At 42.5% G+C, this 23793-nt stretch overlaps 1 protein-coding gene and 1 long non-coding RNA gene across 2 annotated transcripts in view; one reads left to right on the top strand and one right to left on the bottom strand.

Annotated features, from left to right (window-relative positions):
* Nucleotides 1-23793, top strand: part of SLIT2 (slit guidance ligand 2) — an 809356-nt gene that overhangs the window by 32586 nt on the left and 752977 nt on the right. The window lies entirely within an intron of this gene.
* LOC115461434 overlaps nt 1-23793 on the bottom strand; it is a 51953-nt gene that overhangs the window by 27097 nt on the left and 1063 nt on the right. The gene's annotated exons all lie outside the window — the stretch shown is intronic.

Genomic DNA, 23793 nt, shown 5'->3' on the forward strand with positions numbered 1-23793 from the left:
GTAAATTATGCTCCTAAATTAGGAGCTTAAATTTTAGGAGCGTATATTTAGGAGCATAACCTTTATAGAATAAGGCCCATAGTGGCTAACCAACTATATCGCATGATATAGCTGGCTACCATGAATATTCAAATACTTGCTGGCTAAGTGTAGTAGGCAAATCGGACCACATAAATAGCAGTCCTGTCTTTGCCTGCTACTAACTTCACTGGCCAGCGCTGAATATTCAAATAGCTGGTTAATTTAGAACTGGTCAAAAAATGTCGTAAGGCGTATGGGGACAGACTTATAGACCTCAATATGTATACTCTGGAAGAAAGGCGGGAGAGAGGGGATATGATAGAGATGTTTAAATATCTTTGTGGCATTGATGTACAGGAGATGAGCCTTTTTCAAATGAAGGAAAACTCTGGAATGAGAGGGCATAGGATGAAGTTAAGAGGTTATAGGCTCAGGAGTAATCTAAGGAGATACTTTTTTCATGGAAAGGGTGGTAGACGTGTGACGTAGCCTCCCAGTGGAGGTGGTGGAGACAAGGACTGTATCTCAATTAAAGAAAGCATGGGACAGGCACATGTCTCTTAGGGAAAAGAGGAGATAGTAGTTGCTGAGGATGGGCAGACTGGATGGGCCATTTGACCTTTATCTACCAACATGTTTCTCTGTTTCTAAGATCTGTGCTATGAAAGACAGGCAAGGCAGCTGAAGGTAACTATACGTATGCTGTTTAAAGCCCGAGGCTGTAGTCTGGACCACGGAGGGTCAGAACAGTTGGGTTTAGGGAATACACCAATGTCATGCCTTGTCTATATAAAGAAAATTTAGTGTTTCTTTCCCAACTTGGAGAGCTAAACCAGGGGGGCTAATCTGTAACTCTAAAGTATACAAAAGAAAACTTTAATAGGCCTGAACCATTTTGGGCAACAAAGCAAATAGAAAATATAAACGGGGTAGACCGGTATCACGTGTAATTTATTATAAAATAAACTGGTATAACTACACAACGACTCCACGCATTCCTGCATTTCTGCGCCACAGTCACCTGCCTCAGGAGTCGAGCAGTATTTTCTGTAAAGTAATACAACATATATACAATTTAAAGAGTACATCAATAACTAAGAACCCTGTTTACTAAGGTGCATTAGCATTTTTAATGTGCCTACAATTAGCGCGCATGCTAACTGTATAGGTGCCTGTAGGGATATTATAGATGTGTACACGGTTAATGCGCGTACATAGTTAATGTGTATTAAAAACGCTAACATGCCTATAACGGGGCTTAGTATACAGGACCCTAAATATCATGAAAAATATAAAAAATACGTATGTATATATGATGTGAATAAATACGTAAAAACTTACAATGACAATAAAATACAATAAAACATTTGTATACACTTTGGCTTTAGATACCTAAATATGCTGTTTTATTATATATATATATATATATATATATATATATATATATATATATATATATATATATATATATATATATATATATACAGTGGGGGAAATAAGTATTTGATCCCTTGCTGATTTTGTAAGTTTGCCCACTGACAAAGACATGAGCAGCCCATAATTGAAGGGTAGGTTATTGGTAACAGTGAGAGATAGCACATCACAAATTAAATCCGGAAAATCACATTGTGGAAAGTATATGAATTTATTTGCATTCTGCAGAGGGAAATAAGTATTTGATCCCCCACCAACCAGTAAGAGATCTGGCCCCTACAGACCAGGTAGATGCTCCAAATCAACTCGTTACCTGCATGACAGACAGCTGTCGGCAATGGTCACCTGTATGAAAGACACCTGTCCACAGACTCAGTGAATCAGTCAGACTCTAACCTCTACAAAATGGCCAAGAGCAAGGAGCTGTCTAAGGATGTCAGGGACAAGATCATACACCTGCACAAGGCTGGAATGGGCTACAAAACCATCAGTAAGACGCTGGGCGAGAAGGAGACAACTGTTGGTGCCATAGTAAGAAAATGGAAGAAGTACAAAATGACTGTCAATCAACAAAGATCTGGGGCTCCACGCAAAATCTCACCTCGTGGGGTATCCTTGATCATGAGGAAGGTTAGAAATCAGCCTACAACTACAAGGGGGGAACTTGTCAATGATCTCAAGGCAGCTGGGACCACTGTTACCACGAAAACCATTGGTAACACATTACGACATAACGGATTGCAATCCTGCAGTGCCCGCAAGGTCCCCCTGCTCCGGAAGGCACATGTGATGGCCCGTCTGAAGTTTGCCAGTGAACACCTGGATGATGCCGAGAGTGATTGGGAGAAGGTGCTGTGGTCAGATGAGACAAAAATTGAGCTCTTTGGCATGAACTCAACTCGCCGTGTTTGGAGGAAGAGAAATGCTGCCTATGACCCAAAGAACACCGTCCCCACTGTCAAGCATGGAGGTGGAAATGTTATGTTTTGGGGGTGTTTCTCTGCTAAGGGCACAGGACTACTTCACCGCATCAATGGGAGAATGGATGGGGCCATGTACCGTACAATTCTGAGTGACAACCTCCTTCCCTCCGCCAGGGCCTTAAAAATGGGTCGTGGCTGGGTCTTCCAGCACGACAATGACCCAAAACATACAGCCAAGGCAACAAAGGAGTGGCTCAGGAAGAAGCACATTAGGGTCATGGAGTGGCCTAGCCAGTCACCAGACCTTAATCCCATTGAAAACTTATGGAGGGAGCTGAAGCTGCGAGTTGCCAAGCGACAGCCCAGAACTCTTAATGATTTAGAGATGATCTGCAAAGAGGAGTGGACCAAAATTCCTCCTGACATGTGTGCAAACCTCATCATCAACTACAGAAGACGTCTGACCGCTGTGCTTGCCAACAAGGGTTTTGCCACCAAGTATTAGGTCTTGTTTGCCAGAGGGATCAAATACTTATTTCCCTCTGCAGAATGCAAATAAATTCATATACTTTCCACAATGTGATTTTCCGGATTTAATTTGTGATGTGCTATCTCTCACTGTTACCAATAACCTACCCTTCAATTATGGGCTGCTCATGTCTTTGTCAGTGGGCAAACTTACAAAATCAGCAAGGGATCAAATACTTATTTCCCCCACTGTATATATAATAAAACAGCATATCCAGGTATCTAAAGCCAAAGTGTATACAAATGTTCATGTGGAAGTAACATGGAATGGTAAGAACATATCTATAAAAAGAGAAAAAAGGAGGGAGCAAAGAATTACCAATGTATGGTTGAAAAAATATAGAGCCCTGTTTACTGAGTCGTGCTGTAAGTGCGCACCAGGGGCGTATCTGCGTGGGGCCACAGGGGCCTGGGCCCCCGCAGATTTTGCCCCGGACCCCCTACCGCCGTTAACCCTCCCTCCCTCGCCTACCGCCGTCACCTACCCCGAGGTCCGCTTCCTCCGGCTTTTTAAAATATTCCTTCAGCTGGCGGGGGACCCCAACCCCCCGCCAGCCCAGCTGCGATCTTTAACTTTTTCATCCTCGTCGTGCAGCGCGCTGTGAAAGCTGCATGCATCTTTAGTTCCAGTTGGATGGAGTCTGACGTCGCAGCACGTTGTAACGTCAACGTGCTGCGACGTCAGACTCCATCCAACTGGATCTAAAGATGCATGCAGCTTTCACAGCGCGCTGCACGACGAGGATGAAAAAGTTAAAGATCGCGGCTGGGCTGGCGGGGGGGGGTTGGTGTCCCCCACCAGCTGAAGCAATATTTTAAAAAGCCGGAGGAAGTGGACCTCAGGGTAGGTGACGGCGGTAGGCGGGGGAGGGAGGGAATGTTAACGGCGGTAGGGGGGGTTGACGGTGGGGGGGGGGGTTGACGGCGGTAGGGGGGGCTATAATGTGCCCCCTCACTCTAGCCCCTGCCCCCCCTACCGCCGAAATTCAGATACGCCCATGGTGCGCACAATTTTTAGCACGCGCTAAAAATTAGCGTGTGCTAATACTAGAAACACCCATAGGAATATAATGGGTGTCTCTATCGTTAGTGTGTGCTAAAAAGTGTGTGTGCCTATAGCACGGCTTAGTAAACAGGGCTCTTAGATTTAAAATGGCAGAGATAAGAGATAATGGGGCTCGTTTTCAAAAAAGAAAAATGTCTGTGACAGTCCTTAAGAATTCCTATGAGCACATAAAAAATTTTTAAATCAAAAATTTTTCTAACAGCAATTTTGTGCATTGAGAGCATTGAATAATTTCCATCATTCACGTGATATATGGGGATTATATTATATGATTTTAATATTTTGGAAGAATGGCAGGAGAGGGGAGATTGATAGACATTTAAGTACCTCTGTGGCAATAATGAACAGGAGGTGAGTCTCTTTCAATTGAAAGGAAGATCTGGAATGAGTGGGCACAGGATGACGTGAAAAGGGACAGACTCAGGAGACCTTAAGGAACTAGTTCATGAAAATGGTGGTGAATGTGTGGAACCAAGTGGAGATAGGGGAGATGAAGACTGTATCTTAATTCAAGAAAGCTTGGGACAAGTACATAGGATCTCTAACGTAGGGTATGAATGGGCAGACTTGATCGGCCATGTGTGTGCATAGGGCTTTCCAAATGAGAGCCTCATATGATACTGTTCCTCCCCTGCCATTTGTCATGCCCTCTTCACCACCCCTTTTTCCACTGAAATGGAAGAATGCATGTCTGTGTTTTACTCCCATCCCAAACATGCCCAGACAACGCACCCTTGCAGGATGCACATTTTTGAGTACCATGTCGGGGTATAATATTTTCTAGGGGTTTTTTTCCCCACAAACAGTTTACTGGCTTTAAGTTTTGAAGATGCTCCCTCCATAATATTAAACATCATAAAGTGCAAATAGCTTGCTCATATCTATCTCCATAGCCTGCTTTCTCAGGGTCATTTTCTGTTTTGATCTTTAAGATGCAGCCTTGTGCACAAGGTGTTGTGCATCTCACACAGCATGAAGAACAGCAGATTTTTGTTTCCATGGTACTGGTTTTGTTTGATTTCGGCTGTGTTAACTTGTTTGAGGTTTCTGAGTACTTTTTTTTAATTTCCTTCCTTTCTTGTCTCCTTTCTTATTGCCCTTCTGATTTCCTTTAATCTTATGTATCACATATCCTCCCGGTTTTCTGGAATCTGAGACCAGGATCTTTAGTCTAGTTCTCTCTCTCTAGTCCTCTCCTTTCAATTCTTGTTTTCTCCACTTCTTTCTCTCTTCCTTTTTCTTTTCCCCTCTTCCTGCTTACAAAATTCAGGAGCAACTTCTGCTTATTAGGAGGATTCAAACTGTGCAACATGTGAGCACACAGCTTAAAGTGTGATACTTCACGCTATGTCTCAGGGGCCACATCCAATCTGCATCTTTATCGGCTTCCAAAGTCCCAGCAGAACTCAGTTCTCTGCTGCCCATTACTTGCCTGAGGCTGTCCTCTTTGTGGCTGTTTCTGTCCAAGGCACTTAGCAGTAAATTCAAAAAAAGGGCGTCTAAAGTTAAGCACCCTGATAGAACACGCTAAGTGCGCAAATTCTGTAATGGCAATTATGCACATAATTCGCATTATAGAATGCTAGCGTGTGTCCACTTGTGCATGTAACGTTAGGCAAGAGCACTTGCACCAGTTCAATGGCTGACGTAAGTGTATACACCTTACTGATGCCAGTTATGTGCTAATCCTGGGCACACCCCTACCCCATGTTCACACCTCCCTAGAAGTTGTGCATGATAGATTTTGCACGTGCAACTTCTAGAATACGAAGGGCAGTTGTGCAGAAACTGCTAATTGATACCAATTATCAGCAGTTAAGGCTATTTATGACCTATTGCTCCTCATAATTAAATTAATAATCTGCTCCTCAATTAAATTAATAATTTTCTCCTCATAATTGAATTCATTTACATGCATCACTATTCTATAACTTCCATGCACAAATTTGCAGGATTCTATATAGTGCGATGAGCATTCTCGGCACAATCCAAGCATATTCTATAACAACACATGTAACTTAATTGGCTTAACATGCCAATCAGCATTGTTAACAGCACTTAACGAGCAATAATGAGCACTAATTGGCAATAATTACAATTTACGTGCAATACTCCCTAAGCATATTCTGTAACTACTGTGCCCAAATTTTAATGTGTGCAGGCAAAAAGAGGTTTGGTTATGGGTGGAGAAATGGGCATTTCTTGGGTATTTCAAAATTTACACACATAATTATAAAATATGGCCCTCTACGCCTAAATCTACGCACTGGGATTTACACCATATTTTCATTTTAAGCGTATACTATATACCACGCCAAAATCTAGGTGCTGCTTATAGAATACGCTTAGACAGAAATGTTTTCCACATGGATTTATTATGCACCATTTATAGAATCTGGCCCTAACTGTAAATTAGGGTGTACAACTTTATAGAAGTAGAAGGTAAGTCTTTCTGAAATCCCACCTCCGCTTACTGCAAGGGGCATGAAGAGTTTCTCAGCCTGGAGGAAGAGGCAGAAGAGGAAGGAAAGGAAGGAAGTATGACATGGCACTGAAACCACTTCTGAGAGCTGCCTCCAAAGGTTTCCAAATGGTTAGAAGCAACCACTCCTGCTGCTTGCAAGAAATGCCACGGTCATAGAGAGAAGTTGTGATGCTCCCCCCCCCCCCCACGCACAAGAGGTGTTGCTTTTGTGGAGAGGGTTGCTGGTAGCTCTATGCAATCTGCTGCCTGAGATAAGGGATGTGATCTGACCCCCTAAGGCACACAGAAGGAAGGACCTAATCAGAGCTCTGCTTAGGGAGCAGAGAATGAAGGAGAGTCCCGTTACTCAGCAGCTGCTCTAGGAAAAAAAAATGCAATTTGTATTCTTATGCTATAAATGAAAAAAAAAAAAGAAGAAAACTGTGCAGTCACTGGTTATACTCAGTAAAAATTGTAGTAGATAATTACGTAGCCTAGGATGGTATTATAAAAAATACTGACCCTTGATGTAGTTTTCACTGTATGCAGGTTACATAGAGGGGCATAATGGAACAGAAACGCCTATCTCCATGGGCGTTAATCTCCGAGAACGGGTCCGTGAAGGGGCGGACCAAACTGTATTAACGAAAAAAATAGACGCCCATGTTTTATTCGCCAATGTGTGAGCTGGGCGTTTTTGCTTTTCAGCGATAACGGAAAATGAAAGCGCCCAGCTCAAAAACGAATAACTCCAAGGCATTTGTTCGTGGGAGGGGCCAGGATTCGTAGTGCACTGGTCCCCCTCACATGCCAGGACACCAACCGGGCACCCTAGGGGGCACTTTTACAAAAACAAAAAAAAAGGTAAAAGAGCTCCCAGGTGCATAGCACCCTTCCATTGTGTGTTGAGCCCCCCCAAATCCCCCTCAAAACCCACTGCCCACAAGTCTACACCATTACTATAGCCCTAAGGGGTGAAGGGGGGCACCTACATGTGGGTACAGTGGGTTTGGGGGGGTTGGACGACTAATAAGCATTAAGCAGCACAATTGTAACAGGTAGGGGGGATGGGCCTGGGTCCACCTGCCTGATGTCCACTGCACCCCCTAACAATTGCTCCAGGGACCTGCATACTGCTGCCTGGGAGGAGGGTATGACATTTGAGGGTGAAAATAAAAAGTTGTGAAACATCATTTTTTTGTCGTGGGAGGGGGTTAGTGACCACTGGGGGAGTCAGGGGAGGTCATCCCCGATTCCCTCCAGTGGTCATCTGGTCATTTAGGGCACTTTTTGGGGCCTTATTCGTGAAAAAACAGGGTCCAGGAAAAGTGCCCTAAATTCTAGCTACAAACGCATCCATTATCGGCGAAGGGCGCCCATTTCTGTTCGGGTGATAACCACGCCCCAGTTCCGCCTTCGACACGCCTTCGACACGCCCCCGTCCACTTTGTCCGCATCCGCGACGGAGTGCAGTTGAAAGCGTCCCAAATTCGGCTTTTGATTATACCGCGTTCTTCGTTTTTGTGAGATAAACGCCCATCTCCCGATTTAGGTCGGAACGTGGGCGTTTTTCTCGTTCGATTATAAGCTGGATGGTAGATGACTGCAGATATAGACCTACATGGTCCATCTAGTCTGCCCAATAAGATAAACTCATAGCATGTATTGAAATAAATAAATAAATAAATATTTGTGATCTTGATCTGTCCTTGCCATTTTAAGGGCACAGACCATGGAAGTCTGCCTGGCACTTTACATACTCTCCAACTTCTGGAGGTGCAGTTGATGTTTCTAGCCACAATCAGGGCACGGACCCGAGAAGTCTGCCCGACACTGGCCTTATTTCTCAATTAGTGGAGTTAGTCTAAGCACCACTAAGTTTTGTTTTGCTTCCATTCTCTTTCCATATAGGAATTCTTTGTGTTTATCCCATGCGTTTTTGAATTCTGTGACCGTTTTCATCTCCACCACCTCCTGCGGGAGGGCATTCCAGGGTTCTTCTTCCTTCAACCATTTTGAGTATTATTTACTTTTTAAGCTAATTCTGAATCTTATTAAATGTATAAGTATGTAGAAGAAGCAAAAGGTTTGCTGTTTACCAGTTTCTTGTTCCCATTTGTGAGGTGGGGATTTTAATGGGAAGTAGTGAGATGGTGCATCCTGTAATCTGGAGACAAAGATTGTTTAACCAAATGCATTGGTAATTGATTCTATCCCATTGATTAAAGAGAGGGGAATTTGTCAGGCTTTGTCCGATTTTAGATACAATAACTTGCAGCCACAAAATTTGCAACTGATCTGGACTTGATAGTTGTGCTTTAGCAAATGATCAACTGGTTAATAATAATGTAGAAATAAAAGTGGCTGCAACACGCAGAAAACCCACACGCTGACAATATCGCTAACCACTTTTTAGTGTGGCTTGGTAAAAGGATCCCCTAAGTAATTTGTGCCCTGAAGGTTATAGAATAGAAATTAGATTTTGGTTAGAAAAAGAAAGAAGGAGGGGTAGCAATTATTTTATAAATATTTATCCAGATTTTAAAGAAATAAAAAAACAAAGGAATCAACAAATGTAAATTAACTGAAAGAATCAAAGTAAACACCTACAAGAGCTTAGAAACAAGGCCTTCATCATAGCTACTTAGATAAATGAGAGATGAACTTACACGTAATAGGAAAAACAGGCAAAATAATGTAGATAAATCTACCGTTCTCTGGTCCATACATTATTAAACCTTATTCTCCGTCAGCCACTAAAATTAATAAATCTGTTTTAATGCAAAGTTTCCTGTTGCTGGATCAGCTCTTCCAAATGACTGTGTTTCAGAAAGCATATTCCTTACCCTGAAATCTAATCAAACATTTCCTAGGTTATTTCAGGAGGAAGGACATACCTAAAGCTAATACCCGAGGGCACAGCTGAAGGAATTTCCTCTTCACCTCCGGTCATAGGAACACATAAATCTTGTGAGAATGGAATAAAGTTAGATGCTCTCTAAAGAAAGATTTCAAAACTAAATATCAGTGATATCTAAAGGTGGCTACCACCATACCACGGTTAGTTGCCTCCTGGCTGGAGTTCTCTAAAATCTCAGTTAACTCTCCCCATCTCCACCTGGGCCAAGGGAGTATAAGATAGTTTCTGTGGTATATAAAATGTCCTGTGAATCCCAGGTAAAGAATCAGGGTTCAAATGTAATATAAAATATTGTTTCAGCATGTCTAGAGCAAACAACATAGAACAACGAGGAAAAAAAGAAATACAAATAAAAATGTAAATAGCTAATTCTTTTGTTATCCATCATTTCTAATTTAATAGTGAGCATCAAGTTGCCCTTCATCAATGCAGTGTTGGGTGTTTCCATAAGTCTAACCTCTATACCTGATCTTCAGCAGTTCTCCCATGATGACCAACACATTCCTTCTCCAAATCTGAGATCTTCATTGCAGTTTCCCCTGAAATTTTACAAAGCTGAGACAAGCAACTTGATAAAGCAGCCTCCACTTCAACTACTATTTGCTATATTTTAAGATTAGGAGGATTTCATGGCAATTGGTCCTCAAACAGAGAAAGCTACAGCTTTAAAACAAACTTAATATTTTCATTCCCAGAAGCCCATCTCATAAGGGAAATCTTGATTAATATTTAATTATAGGAGGAGTTTGGTTAACACACACTTCAGGCTCTTCTGCTAATAGCAAGGTTTCACCTGAAGAACTTATATTCCTGCTAGTGCTTGGTGGTATAGGTGGTGAGTGGTGGGCTGGACCTCTTCCAACATCTGAGGCTCCATGTTTTTCCTCTTATTTTGATTTTGTTTGCCATCCATTACAACAAGAGTCCTTAAGACCTTGTGAAATAGAAACCTCAGTTGCTCCCAACTGTTTACTCTTTTTATTCCTCTTCCCACCCCAACACAAATCACAAAAATACCTTAATTACAGTGGAAGGAGGAAGATGCTCTTTAATCTCAGTCTCACTAAGCTCTTTAGTTGGGTCTAAAAGGGCTCCAAAAGAGTGTTCCCCTTTTGTTACACCCATTTGATTACACTCATGGGCATGCATCCATAGGCCACATTCCACAGCATGCAGCTGGTTTATATATCAGTAGTGCACCTCAATGACCTCATTCACAGTGTCTAAGGTGAAGTTAGTAGCAGATGTTATTGCCCTCCAGTGGTCCTTTCCAGTTCTGAACACACCTACTTCCGGGTACATTTCTACCCCTCTGCAGCAGCCAGCTACTTTATATATCAGAGGAGTGCACCTCAATACAGTCACCCATTGCGTCCAGGGTAAATGTCAGTGGTAGATGTTGATGTTCTCTAATAGTCCTCTCCATCTCCACAACAGACTTCTTCCAGGTACCTCTCCCAGGGTGTAAATTACTTGCAAAGGAGTTATAGATTATGTTAATTGTACTGGGTCATCAATGTGGATTGAGAATTTTACTTTATCGTGTCCCAAAGGGGAAGTATAGAGCTGTTAGATGATTTTTTTTTTTAGCACTGTTATATGTCTTTCATTGCAGTATCAGGAATTTTTGATACTCAGGAATTTTAATTTTCATCCTCCATTGAATCCAGATGTTGGAGTTTTGATTTCATAGGAATGAGTTAGATGCACTCGAAACCCTCACATCATGTGGTTGATCTTTTAGATGCCATCTTTGAATCATCTTGTGGGGATAAGTATTAGAGTTGCCAGTTGTGTGACTTCCCCATTGATTTGGTCTGATTATTTTATAGTACAGTTTACTTCACTTTGGGGCCCTTTTACTAAGCTGAGGAGCGCGGAGGTTAGATGAAAACAGGAGACGGGGTGAGCCTATCTAGCCGATTATATGGGCTGAAGCCAGTAGGTGGAGATTGCCGCCATTTTCGCTCACCCAAAACAATAGTCTAAGTTATTAGAAATAAAGGACTGACTATGTGTAGTCCATTCTGTAAAAACTCTGAAGTTGTTCCACTTGGATAGGCAGTGCCTTAAAAGGTGGAGGACAAAAGGGTTGGGTTTTTAAAAATTGCTTGTTTGATAGCTTTTTAATTTATTTAAAAGCTTCCTATATGTAGATATTCAATTTTTATTCCATGATATTTATATCACTAAAACAACTTAAAAATTATTGTAGCTGGTAGAAACAACACTTATAAACTTTGTATTTTGTGCTCATTTTTCTACACTGTTCTATACAATACAGATGGCCAGATTTCAGTGAGGATAGCCTGTTTCTTGATGGGTTCATCTTATCTGTTGTTGTAATCTCCCTTGGGAAGCCTTGCGTTATAAAGATGGAATATGTTTGAAATTAAATGGGAGTAAAATTAAACTCTCCTTTCATTGGAGCACATGGAATCACATCTTCATCTGTTGTGTAGAAGTTTACATTTTAGATACAGAAATGTCTTATTCTGTTTTGAACATGTTTCAGGGACAAGCGGTTTTAAAACACTAGACCACTCTGTATTTCTCTTACCAGAATTGGCGATCGCCATCACGGTTCTATGTAAGCCACATTGAGCCTGCAAATAGGTGGGAAAATGTGGGATACAAATGCAACAAACAAATAAATAAATAAATAAGTCAAAATAAAAATAAATATTTTGTTTCTTGCAGATCTCTTTTTGTTTAAACATTACTAAATGGGCTATAAGCCCCTAATGTAGTCCACTGGTTTTCTTATATTTTGTTCTTCTGATTACTTATACTATGCCAAAACTGAAAACTCTTAAATCAATCTGGTCTATAAAAGGAGTTCATTGTGAATACTATCCACCCTTAAAGGTTGTTTTGTGGCTGTACACGAGGAATTGTGATATTGAATAAATAAGTATATATTTTTGTTCCTAGTCATGCATCCAAAGGTTATATAATCCTTTCAAGAAGCCAGTTTATCATTTAACTTATTAGTGAAACATAACCATAGAGGCATGGTATGGCCGCGTTTTCAATATGGTAATACTAGAACCCGGATGAGGAATGGGTTATTTTGAGTTACTCTTCACTGGAGTAAACTTGCTTTCCTTGTGCCATCACCATCCAGCTGGAGTGTCTTAAAAAGTGGAGGACAAAGGATTTTTTTTTACATTTCTATTACACATTATCTCAAGCAAACTTGGGTTCAATGTGGCTTACATTTGAAAATACAGTGAGACAGAATAATAGAATTCAGTTATATCATGGGAGCAAGTAGATGGATATATGTAAAACATTTAACAAAGTTGAGATTAGCATATATACCCAACTGGGCACTTAAAAGTCTATCCTTTAATGATGTTGCATGTTCAGAAATCATAACCTTAAGTATAGACAGTTATTCCAATATTATCACATTCATACACCAGAACAGGCATCCATACACACAACCACTTCTACAGAGTACATCCAAAACTTGATTTTTATTTTCTCATTTTCATCTTCTAAAATTCCAGACAGCAGATGTACAGATCAGCAGGACCCAAAGCAGTCCAAAACATGTAAAGTCAGAGACAACACAGTTTATACCTAATTTTTCAACCACCCTTAGAATTCACCTTTGGGTTTAAAAAGCAAAACAGTATGTATGTAAGGACTGGATAAACAAATTACAACAAAGTTTAAAGCAAATGCCCCTAATATGTAGTACTTGATAGCAATAATAAAATAGTGATGGAATATTCATGTAGCCTGAGCCAACAGATTTATATTCCACTGAACATAATTAACTTTGTATGAATTTAGCGGCTATTAGTGTGCTGAACTGGACAATGTTGGCACATTTAGACTGACTCTGGACAGAACTTGTGCTTGAAGGAAGCCCTTCCCTCAATATTAAAGCAACCATGTCAATAAATAAATGGAGGTGTGGGCAGGGAGGGCATGGAGCCAGGGGCAGAGAGGGGAAGGGGTCAGGGGCAGGGATATGGGTGGGGCCAGGGACAGGGAGAGGCTGGGGGCCCAGTTTATGTGTGTACCTAAGGTCCACGGAAAGATTAATCCTGCCCTGCTCTCAACTTCTCTTCCTCATTCCTATGTCTAGCATCTTTCCTTCTCTGACCTTCCTCTGGCTTCTCCCCTCATTGGTCATTACTGCTGTTGGCCTGCCATGATTGGGAAAGCGCGGGGTACAAATTTAACAAAAATAAAAAAATATATATTGTCCATGCCCTGCAAGAAGCAGGATCTTTGAGCACATGTATGTGCTCAAGATCTGCATGTTCCTTCCCCTCCAACTCAAACTTCCTGTTTTGGAGGAGCTGGGATCTGGCAGGACATAAGTGTATGCATGTGCTCAAAGGCTGCACGCTGATGGGTTTTTAGTGCCACATCCAGGATCTCCTGTCTTTCTCTCCTATCCCTACTGCACCAATTTGGCATTGACCCCCAAATTGTGCTGCTCTAGGCAGATGCCTAGTCCACCTGGTAATAACACAGAAGTGCAGTGGGATTCCATCATAAATGTTTGTCCTGTGTAAATTTTATCTGAATATAATGATTAGAAGTAACAGAGTATCTTAATTTTCAACAACCAATTCTAAACGATTATACTCTATGTATTATTTATTTTAGTTACATTTGTACCCTGCACTTTCCCACTCATGGCAGGCTCAATGCAGGGTTAAGTGACTTGCCCAGAGTCACAAGGAGCTGCCTGTGCCAGGAATTGAACTCAGTTCCTCAGGACCAAAGTCCACCACCCTAACCACTAGGCCACTCCTCCACTGTGGTAATTCAATGGAGGAAAAGCCTCAAATGCGGATAGATACTCCTTTGTTGATACACAACCTAAGGGAGCTCCATCTAATCATCATAGGCTGAAAAACCTCCCCAACTTTAATAAGGTGATGCCTAAACACTCAAACTTGTAAATGTGTGAGGATCACTTATCTTCCAGCTGTCTTCCACGGCCCGACTTCGGCTGAGTTTCGACTCCTGCTTCAGGGTACCGTGGTCTCTTATAATCGATATATAAAGTGCTGGAGATCCAGCTACTCCTCCACAAAAAGCATTCAACGTTAAATTAAGGCAGCTTGTAAAACATATGAAAGAAAAGAACTTAGATCCATTTCCTGCTTCTGAGCAGATTTCTGAAGTGCCGGGAGTCTCATTTTCAGTAGAAAGAATATTTTGATGCCCTAGAAATGTTGCAGACTGAGTTCAAACAAAGATTCTGTGAAATACGTGGTCATGCCAAAGGCATTCACCTTTTTCAGTATCAACTGAAGCTGACAGAGACGCGTGCATGTGTGATTATGTGGTTTCTTTTTTGCAACATGCTGTGAAATCACACAGCTGGAGCCCTGGTGGAGTGTGAGGAAGCTCATATTTTCTCCTCTATGGTTGTTGATGATGAAGGCGCCTTGTATACTAACAATGTGATTGTGGCAGTCTATACTGCTCCAGAGAATTTTTAAAGTACAGTGCACGCAAGTGTCTCGGCATGACTTTTTCACTGTGGTGGTTTCAATATGCTGTCAAGATCACATAATAGTGTTATGAAGGGTTATATGGAAGACATCGCCAGTCCTTCCTAAGGTTCAAGGTTATATTTATTTGATTATCTGCTCAGGGACAAACCATCAAAGCAGTTACATTTATTTATTTATTTATTTAATTAGGATTTATTGACCGACTTTTTGAAGGAATTCATTCAAGGTGGTGTACAATAAGAATAAATCAAACATTAGCATAGACAATTACAGCAGTACAAATATTCAAATAACAATACAAAGTATGGCATGGAGGGGCATAATCGAACGCGAACGCCCATCTCCATGTCCGAGAAAGGGTACATGAAGGGACCGTATTTTTGAAAAAAATGGGCGTCCATCTTTTTTTCGATAATACGGTTTGTGCCCGGCAAATGCATCGGATTTGTGTGGATTTGAGCTGGGCGGTTTCGTTTTTCAGCGAACAAATCCAAGGCATTGGGTCGTGGGAGGGGCCAAGATTCGTAGTGCACTGGTCCCCCTCACATGCCAGGACACCAACTGGGCACCCTAGGGGGCACTTGTAACAATTAAAAAAAAAATACCTCTCAAGCCCATAGCTCCCATCTCTTGGGTGCTGAGCCCCTCAAATCCCCCCCCCCAAAACCCACTGCCTACAACTCTACACCATTACCATAGCTCTTATGGCTGAAGGGGGACACCTACATGTGGGTACAGTGGGTTTTGGGGCGTTTGGAGGGCTCCCATTTACCACCACAAGTGTAACAGGTAGGGGGGATGGGCCTGGGTCCACCTGGCTGAAGTCCACTGCACCCACTAACAACTGCTCCAGGGACCTGCATACTGCTATGATGGAGCTGGGTATGGCATTTGAGGCTGGCATACAGGCTGTGAAAAAAGGTTCTTAAAGTTGTTGGGTTAGTGACCATTAGGGGAGTCAGGGGTGATCATCCCCGATTCCCTCCGGTGCTCATGTGGTCATTTAGGGCACTTTTTTGGGACTTGTTCGTAAAAAAAAATGATCCAAATTCTTTTTTCGATTATCGGCCAAAGGTGCCTCTCTCTCCTTGGCCGATAAACACGCCGCAGTCCCGCCTTCACCATGCCTCCGACACGCTCCCGTCAACTTTGCCCGTTTCCGCGACAGATTGCAGTTGAAGACACCCAAAATCGGCTTTCGATTATACCGATTTGGGCGCCTTGGCGAGATGGGCGCCTATCTCCCGATTTGGGTCGAAATCTGGGCGCCCATCACTTTCGAAAATAAGGCTGATAGTATCCTACTTCATTTTGATTATGGGGACCACTGGTTCCAAATCAATTTCTTTACACTCTTACAGGTGGTACTCGGGTATTGTTCTCCCAACTTGTGTCTACATTAACTACTTTATTTAAATGGACCTCAATGCATCCACGCTTGGCAAATCACCCAAAGAGTGAAAAAGGCTCTTTACTTGCAAAAAAGCACCAATGCTATTGTTGGAGCTAGTCTTATCACAGGTCCTTTTTCTTTTATTTCCAAGACGGACAGTTCACAAACCAATGTAAAAAAAATTCATATTACGAGAAAAACCATAGGTTTATCCAACTGTCGGTCTTTATGCAAATCAACACCCACTGTGAGAACAAAACTCCCGTGCTCATGTGTGAAATCTGATTATTGTCAGTCCTTAACTATTTTAGCAGTACTGGAGAAGGGAACAGATAAGAAGGATTTATCCATGGAGCGGAGTGCACGGGAAGGGGTGTAGGGAAGGACGAGTGTGGAGAGATACTGGGGAGCAGCAGAGTGAGTACATTTATAGGTTAGTAGAAGAAGTTTGAATAGGATGCGAAAACGGATAGGGAACCAGTGAAGGGTCTTGAGGAGAGGGGTTTTATGCTGAACCTGGGCTCAACCACACTATCACAAGTGTGTGTTATCTCTTTAATCTCCTCCCAAACTGAAAATAAGTGTGTGTGTGGGGGGAGGGGGGGGGGGGAGGGGACGACCCACATTTAATTATGATGTGTATAATATTTTTTTGCAGTAGGGCCCGGAACATTTTCTTGAACTTAAAGGCACTTTAACGAATAGCGTTATGTTCTGAAGACCATTTCCTGTGTATGTGCCTCACTGACAGGTCTGCTGTGAAAAATGAAATCTGTAACCTATTAAGATTTTCATTGCACGTTAGTTCAACAGTATCATTCCCTTGTGTTTGGCCTTATTGTATGTGCTAATCATTAGTCGACTGGAAGGGGAGGATTTATTCCCTTTCATGGTTACTGGAATCTTAGTAGATTCATACCTTTTTTACTGAGTCAACATGCGAATGATCAAATGCTGTTGAAGTATGAGAGCTTTGGAGACCCCCATAGGTCATTTCTTCAGTGTTGCTGCATTCTAAGCTTGCTTCTTATGTAAACTGTAGACTCTGTCCCAAGATTTCTGAATCTTAGGTCTGCTTGCACTACTGGCACACTTTGTGCAAAAATAGATATATCAGAATATAATAATAAAAAAAAAATTTCTCTAGTGAAAATTAACTTCAAGCATTTTCTTCATTGTTCGTATTTGTAAGTGAGAACCAGCAAAGGGAAAAGAGCTGATCTGGTATTAAAAGAAATTTGAATTATTTTTATTTTAAACAAAATTACCAGAGCCAAGACACAACGTTACAGGAAATGCTGCGTTTTGGAGATAGGGGCTCGTTTAGTCCCATTTTGAAGTGTGATGTGTTTCTCCTTTTTGTTAAGCAAGTTGTAAAATCATGGGCCAGAGATTGGGTTTAACCCATGAATTGGGTTAGTTGGGGGCTAGAGCTGGGGTAGACGATGCTGCATATGAGGGCTGTCAAGAATCAGAGCCAGGCCTGGGGTAGGGACGCTGCAGCCACCGTCCCCCCCCCCCCCCCACCACTCAGGCTGCTATCACTGCCCCTGCTGCCCCCACCCTCTTACCTCCCTTTGTCTACTCCTCCCTCGGTCTGTTACTCTCCTGTGTTAACGCAATCACCTGGGTCCTGACACACAGGAGCAGGAGAGAGACAGAGGGAGCCCAGGGAATCTCCCCCTCTCTGCAGCCCTGCTGTACAGGCAGTATTCACAGTTCCCAAGAAGAGGCAGTCATGGTTAATATTCAAGGGTGCCACCTACTGGCCAGATTCAGTGGTCCAAAGGATGGGTGGGGAAGGAGCGTTATAAAATGGAAGAAAAATTCCCAAAAAGAGGTATAATGAGAGCTCTGGGCAGCAGGGTCCCAGTTCTGATTCAAGAAGCAGGAGGAAATGTCTGCAACCTGCCCCCCCCCCCCCCCCACCCGCCAGACCCTTGTGGGAAAAACAAAACTATGGGCTAGTGAGAATAAATCATCTGAAGTATGTTTCCTGTTTGCTTCCAACAAAACTCTGAAATGAAAAGATGGAAATAGCCACACATTACGCCTTGAAATTTTCATTCTTTAAGTTTAGATCTGAGGAAAGATTTTGCCTCCTAGAAAGTAGAAAGACATCCAAATGTGGATACAGGAAATATTTAAAAAAAAAAATAGCACCCTTGGTGACAGGTGCTCTGTGCCAGAACTTGGCAGCGCAGCTTTAATTCTAAAGAAAAAGAAGGCAGAGAGTAGAAATTTAAATTTTGCAGCACTGCAGGCATTTAGTACTTTGAAAGATTTATGGATATACAGTAAAACTTTTATTGGTGGCCAAAGACAAGGCCTTGAGCCCTTTATGATGCAGAACAATCCCCTTCTCTCCCCCACCATAAAATAATACATGCTTACACCCAGTCTTCCCTTCAGTGTGTCAGTTCTTCTCCCTCACATCACCTCAAGCTTCCTCTGTCCCCCCAGTGTTTCTCAAGAGGGTCCCGGGGTATCCTATAACCAATGTGGTTTTCAGGATATCCACTGTGCACGTGCATGAGAGAGATTTGTATGCAACTCTTAATATTTTTCTAGCCCTTTCCCCTTATACCCGCTGCTCTTCCAAACCCCCCTTTCCTGCAAGTCATAAAATGCCATCCACTTTGCCATATTCATAAATACGATCACATTACACCACTACCAATAGAAAATCACTAGCATCCTATCTGTTAAGGGATGAAGTTTAAGATCCTTATTCTAATTTACAAATCCTTAGTACAGGTTTGCCCAGCATTTATTTTCCATGTTGATTCCTTACAAGCTGCCTTGAGCCCTTTGCTCTCAATGTGCCAACCTTTTGGCTATTTCCACAGTGAAGCATTCACCTCTAGATTCAACTATAGATTCATCTTTTTTTTTTTTCTTAGCTTTTCCTTTGTGGAACTCTCATCCTTTTTGTCTTTGTGTCAAACCATCATATAAGGAGTTTAGAAAGGGTTAAAAATCTTTTTTGTTACCACTTTTGGCAAATCAAGTGGCATGACTTGTTAGAGCTGGAGGGAGGAGAAATCAGTTTGTATAAGTTTACTGTTTGTTTAATATTGTCCTTTTTGGACTCTGTTCTTATTCTATTATTCTCATTTGATGTCTCAGTTTATTTATTTAGATTTTGCTCACACCTTTTTCAGTAGTAGCTCAAGGTGAGTTACGTTCAGGTACTCTGGATATTTCTCTGTCCCAGGAGGGCTCACAATCTAAGTTGTCTTGGTCAGTATTTTATTTTTACTTGTTTCATTGTAAATGGCTTTGCTGGCTATACACAAAAGGTGGTATCAAAAGTATTTTAGTGCATAACAGCTTTTATTAAATTCATCAAAAACAGTGATTACATAGCCATCATTCAGAAACAATACAGCATCTGTACAAATATTCACCAACCCCTGTTAAGATACCAACTACCCAATATAGCCCCCTCTTTACCTCAGCTCCCAAGTAAGAAAGCTCCCAAGCAGTGGTGACCCTTCGACATTCGAAGAACTTAGAGCGACTTAGGGTGTCTTTTACTAAGGCGCGCTCACGTTTTTAGCGTGCGCTAAAATTGTGGGCGCACTAAACGTTAGAAAAGCCCATAGGAATGCATTGGCATCTCTAACATTTAGCCCGCCCACAATTTTAGCGCGCACCAAAACGTGAGCGCGCCTTAGTAAAAGACCCTGTCAGTCCTACCCCCACGCCATCCAAACATTCCTTCAGTATCAAACTTACTGAGTTACCATATTTTTGAGTATATAACCCGAAGGTTATTTGTGATTTTACATCTTTTTTTGCAAGAGGTGCGTGGATATACAAATCTATTTACAAAATCAGTGCTTTTCCATAAGAGCAATATACAATTTTTCAATTTATTACAATAAAATGTGGGGTATATATGAGTGCAGGGTATATATGATTTTATTTGCAAAATTTGCTTCTTTCCGTGGGATATACATGGGTGCGGGGTATGCATGTGTGTGAGTTATATACAGTGGGGGAAATAAGTATTTGATCCCTTGCTGATTTTGTAAGTTTGCCCACTGACAAAGACATGAGCAGCCCATAATTGAAGGGTAGGTTATTGGTAACAGTGAGAGATAGCACATCACAAATTAAATCCGGAAAATCACATTGTGGAAAGTATATGAATTTATTTGCATTCTGCAGAGGGAAATAAGTATTTGATCCCCCACCAACCAGTAAGAGATCTGGCCCCTACAGACCAGGTAGATGCTCCAAATCAACTCGTTACCTGCATGACAGACAGCTGTCGGCAATGGTCACCTGTATGAAAGACACCTGTCCACAGACTCAGTGAATCAGTCAGACTCTAACCTCTACAAAATGGCCAAGAGCAAGGAGCTGTCTAAGGATGTCAGGGACAAGATCATACACCTGCACAAGGCTGGAATGGGCTACAAAACCATCAGTAAGACGCTGGGCGAGAAGGAGACAACTGTTGGTGCCATAGTAAGAAAATGGAAGAAGTACAAAATGACTGTCAATCGACAAAGATCTGGGGCTCCACGCAAAATCTCACCTCGTGGGGTATCCTTGATCATGAGGAAGGTTAGAAATCAGCCTACAACTACAAGGGGGGAACTTGTCAATGATCTCAAGGCAGCTGGGACCACTGTCACCACGAAAACCATTGGTAACACATTACGACATAACGGATTGCAATCCTGCAGTGCCCGCAAGGTCCCCCTGCTCCGGAAGGCACATGTGACGGCCCGTCTGAAGTTTGCCAGTGAACACCTGGATGATGCCGAGAGTGATTGGGAGAAGGTGCTGTGGTCAGATGAGACAAAAATTGAGCTCTTTGGCATGAACTCAACTCGCCGTGTTTGGAGGAAGAGAAATGCTGCCTATGACCCAAAGAACACCGTCCCCACTGTCAAGCATGGAGGTGGAAATGTTATGTTTTGGGGGTGTTTCTCTGCTAAGGGCACAGGACTACTTCACCGCATCAATGGGAGAATGGATGGGGCCATGTACCGTACAATTCTGAGTGACAACCTCCTTCCCTCCGCCAGGGCCTTAAAAATGGGTCGTGGCTGGGTCTTCCAGCACGACAATGACCCAAAACATACAGCCAAGGCAACAAAGGAGTGGCTCAGGAAGAAGCACATTAGGGTCATGGAGTGGCCTAGCCAGTCACCAGACCTTAATCCCATTGAAAACTTATGGAGGGAGCTGAAGCTGCGAGTTGCCAAGCGACAGCCCAGAACTCTTAATGATTTAGAGATGATCTGCAAAGAGGAGTGGACCAAAATTCCTCCTGACATGTGTGCAAACCTCATCATCAACTACAGAAGACGTCTGACCGCTGTGCTTGCCAACAAGGGTTTTGCCACCAAGTATTAGGTCTTGTTTGCCAGAGGGATTAAATACTTATTTCCCTCTGCAGAATGCAAATAAATTCATATACTTTCCACAATGTGATTTTCCGGATTTAATTTGTGATGTGCTATCTCTCACTGTTACCAATAACCTACCCTTCAATTATGGGCTGCTCATGTCTTTGTCAGTGGGCAAACTTACAAAATCAGCAAGGGATCAAATACTTATTTCCCCCACTGTATGTGACAATATGGTATAAGATGTCTAAAATTTCAGTACTAAATTACTACTGCATCTTATTCAGAATTACATTTTTCACTTTTATTTATTTATTTGTTACATATGTATCCCACATTTTCCCACCTATTTGCAGGTTCAATGTGGCATACATAGTACCGTAAAGGCGTTCGCCAGAGTAAGAAACTTTCAGAGTAAGAAACTGTTTATAAGGTTCCCAGATTAGGAAAAAAAATCTTTTTGCATTTAAGAGTTAAGTGAGCCTCCCTGGCATTCCATGTCAAACATAAACACAATTACCTGATCCTTCATTTCACACCAAGGAGGATTTATGACAGGAGACTGGCTTGAGCCTATCTGGCCCATTGTGTAGGCTGAAGCCAGCTGGAAGTGGAGGTGTGTTCTGGGGGGTGAGCCGCGCTCCCATTGCAGGTTCGGGCACTTCAGAGTGACAGACTTGTTTTTGGAGCCTTGGGAGCCCCCCACAACTTGGCAACTTGGCCCCGAGGCTTAGGCAGAGTTGGGGCCTTTCTTAAGGCTGCCCCTAAAAATTGAGCCTCCTGCAGGTACAACAATGAGTCTGCCGCTCGCAGCGGGACCGCAGCTCACACCCTGGGACCCCCTCAGAGGTAAAACAAACCTTGGGTTACATATGGGAAGCTTTCAAATAAATAAAAAAGCTGTCAAATAAAAAAAACCCACACACATAGTCTGTCATAAACCTCACAAGTTTGCTATTGTTTTTAATAGCAACTGTGAAAGTTTGGGGTCACACATTATGGTGACTGCAGGGGGGAGACTTTTTGACATCATTTCGTAAAACCTCCTTGGTTCACACCATTCCTGGGCTCCAGTATTTTCATGTCCTCTCATTGCCTCATAGGCCGTGGCTCATCTAATCTGTCTAATCCGCTTCCTGAAGGTATCCACCCCCAACTCCTGCTGTATCTCCACTATCATGTATTCACCACCTCCCCTAAAGGGTTGTCAACTGGCTCCTGATTCTGAGGACAGGCTGATTAGGTCCCTGTGTTATCCTGTGGCATGCAGTGAGTTGTTCTCCTGATTTCCCTGTTGAATTCACTAAAAAAAAAGCAAGACTGTTGCCTCCTTCCTAAACTGGAGCTTTCCAGAGCAGAACTCCAGGAAATATTTTCAAGTTGTGGTTCAGGGTCCTTCGCTACCACAGGGTGTGTTCTTGCTTCAGAGAGGAATTTTGCAGAGGAGGACAAAGCTGCTGCCGAAACCCAAGACTACTGTGGCTGACAATCCTCCAATATCCCTCCCCCTCCCCTCCCACACACTTTTTTTTTTCCTGAAGAAATTCAACCTGCCAAACCGGGTGCTCTTTGGGGTGTACTTTCCCTTCCCCTCTTCCCTGATCACTCTACTTGTTCTCCAGTCCTGTTTCTCAAAAACCCTTCCCCAGCCAGTTCTTCTCATCATAGAAAGTCTCCATCCTGCTAGCAGCTGACTTCTGGTTCTGATGTTGCACTTTAAACAAAGCACACCCTGAACTGCGGCATTAGAAGAAGCAGGTAGGATGAAAGCTGGTACACTCACCAACCCTGCTTTGGACCCTGCTTCTTCTTCAGGTCTCCTGATTTGGCAGGAGGAAGAACAGCACAGCCAGAGCCCTGTGTGCTGACACGTTCTGTGCTTAGAGGCTCGCGCAATGTAATTGCGTAACAAGCCAATCATTGCCGGTAATTGCCACTTAACAAGCAATTATTGACACTAGTTGGCGTTAATTACAATTTACAAGCACAGCTTGCTATGCATATTCTGTAAAGTGGTGTGTGCCAAAAAGGGGGCATGGCCATGGGTGTGGAATGGGCAGATGGGGGGGCATTCTGAAAATTTATGTGCAGTGTTATAGAATACACCTGCTCTTCGCCTAACTTAGGTGCCAGTATTTACACCAAGTTTTATTTGGCGTAAATTGACGTGCCTAGAGTGAGGC

The sequence above is a fragment of the Microcaecilia unicolor genome, chromosome 2, assembly GCF_901765095.1.
Source record: "Microcaecilia unicolor chromosome 2, aMicUni1.1, whole genome shotgun sequence".
NCBI classification, from domain to species: domain Eukaryota; kingdom Metazoa; phylum Chordata; class Amphibia; order Gymnophiona; family Siphonopidae; genus Microcaecilia; species Microcaecilia unicolor.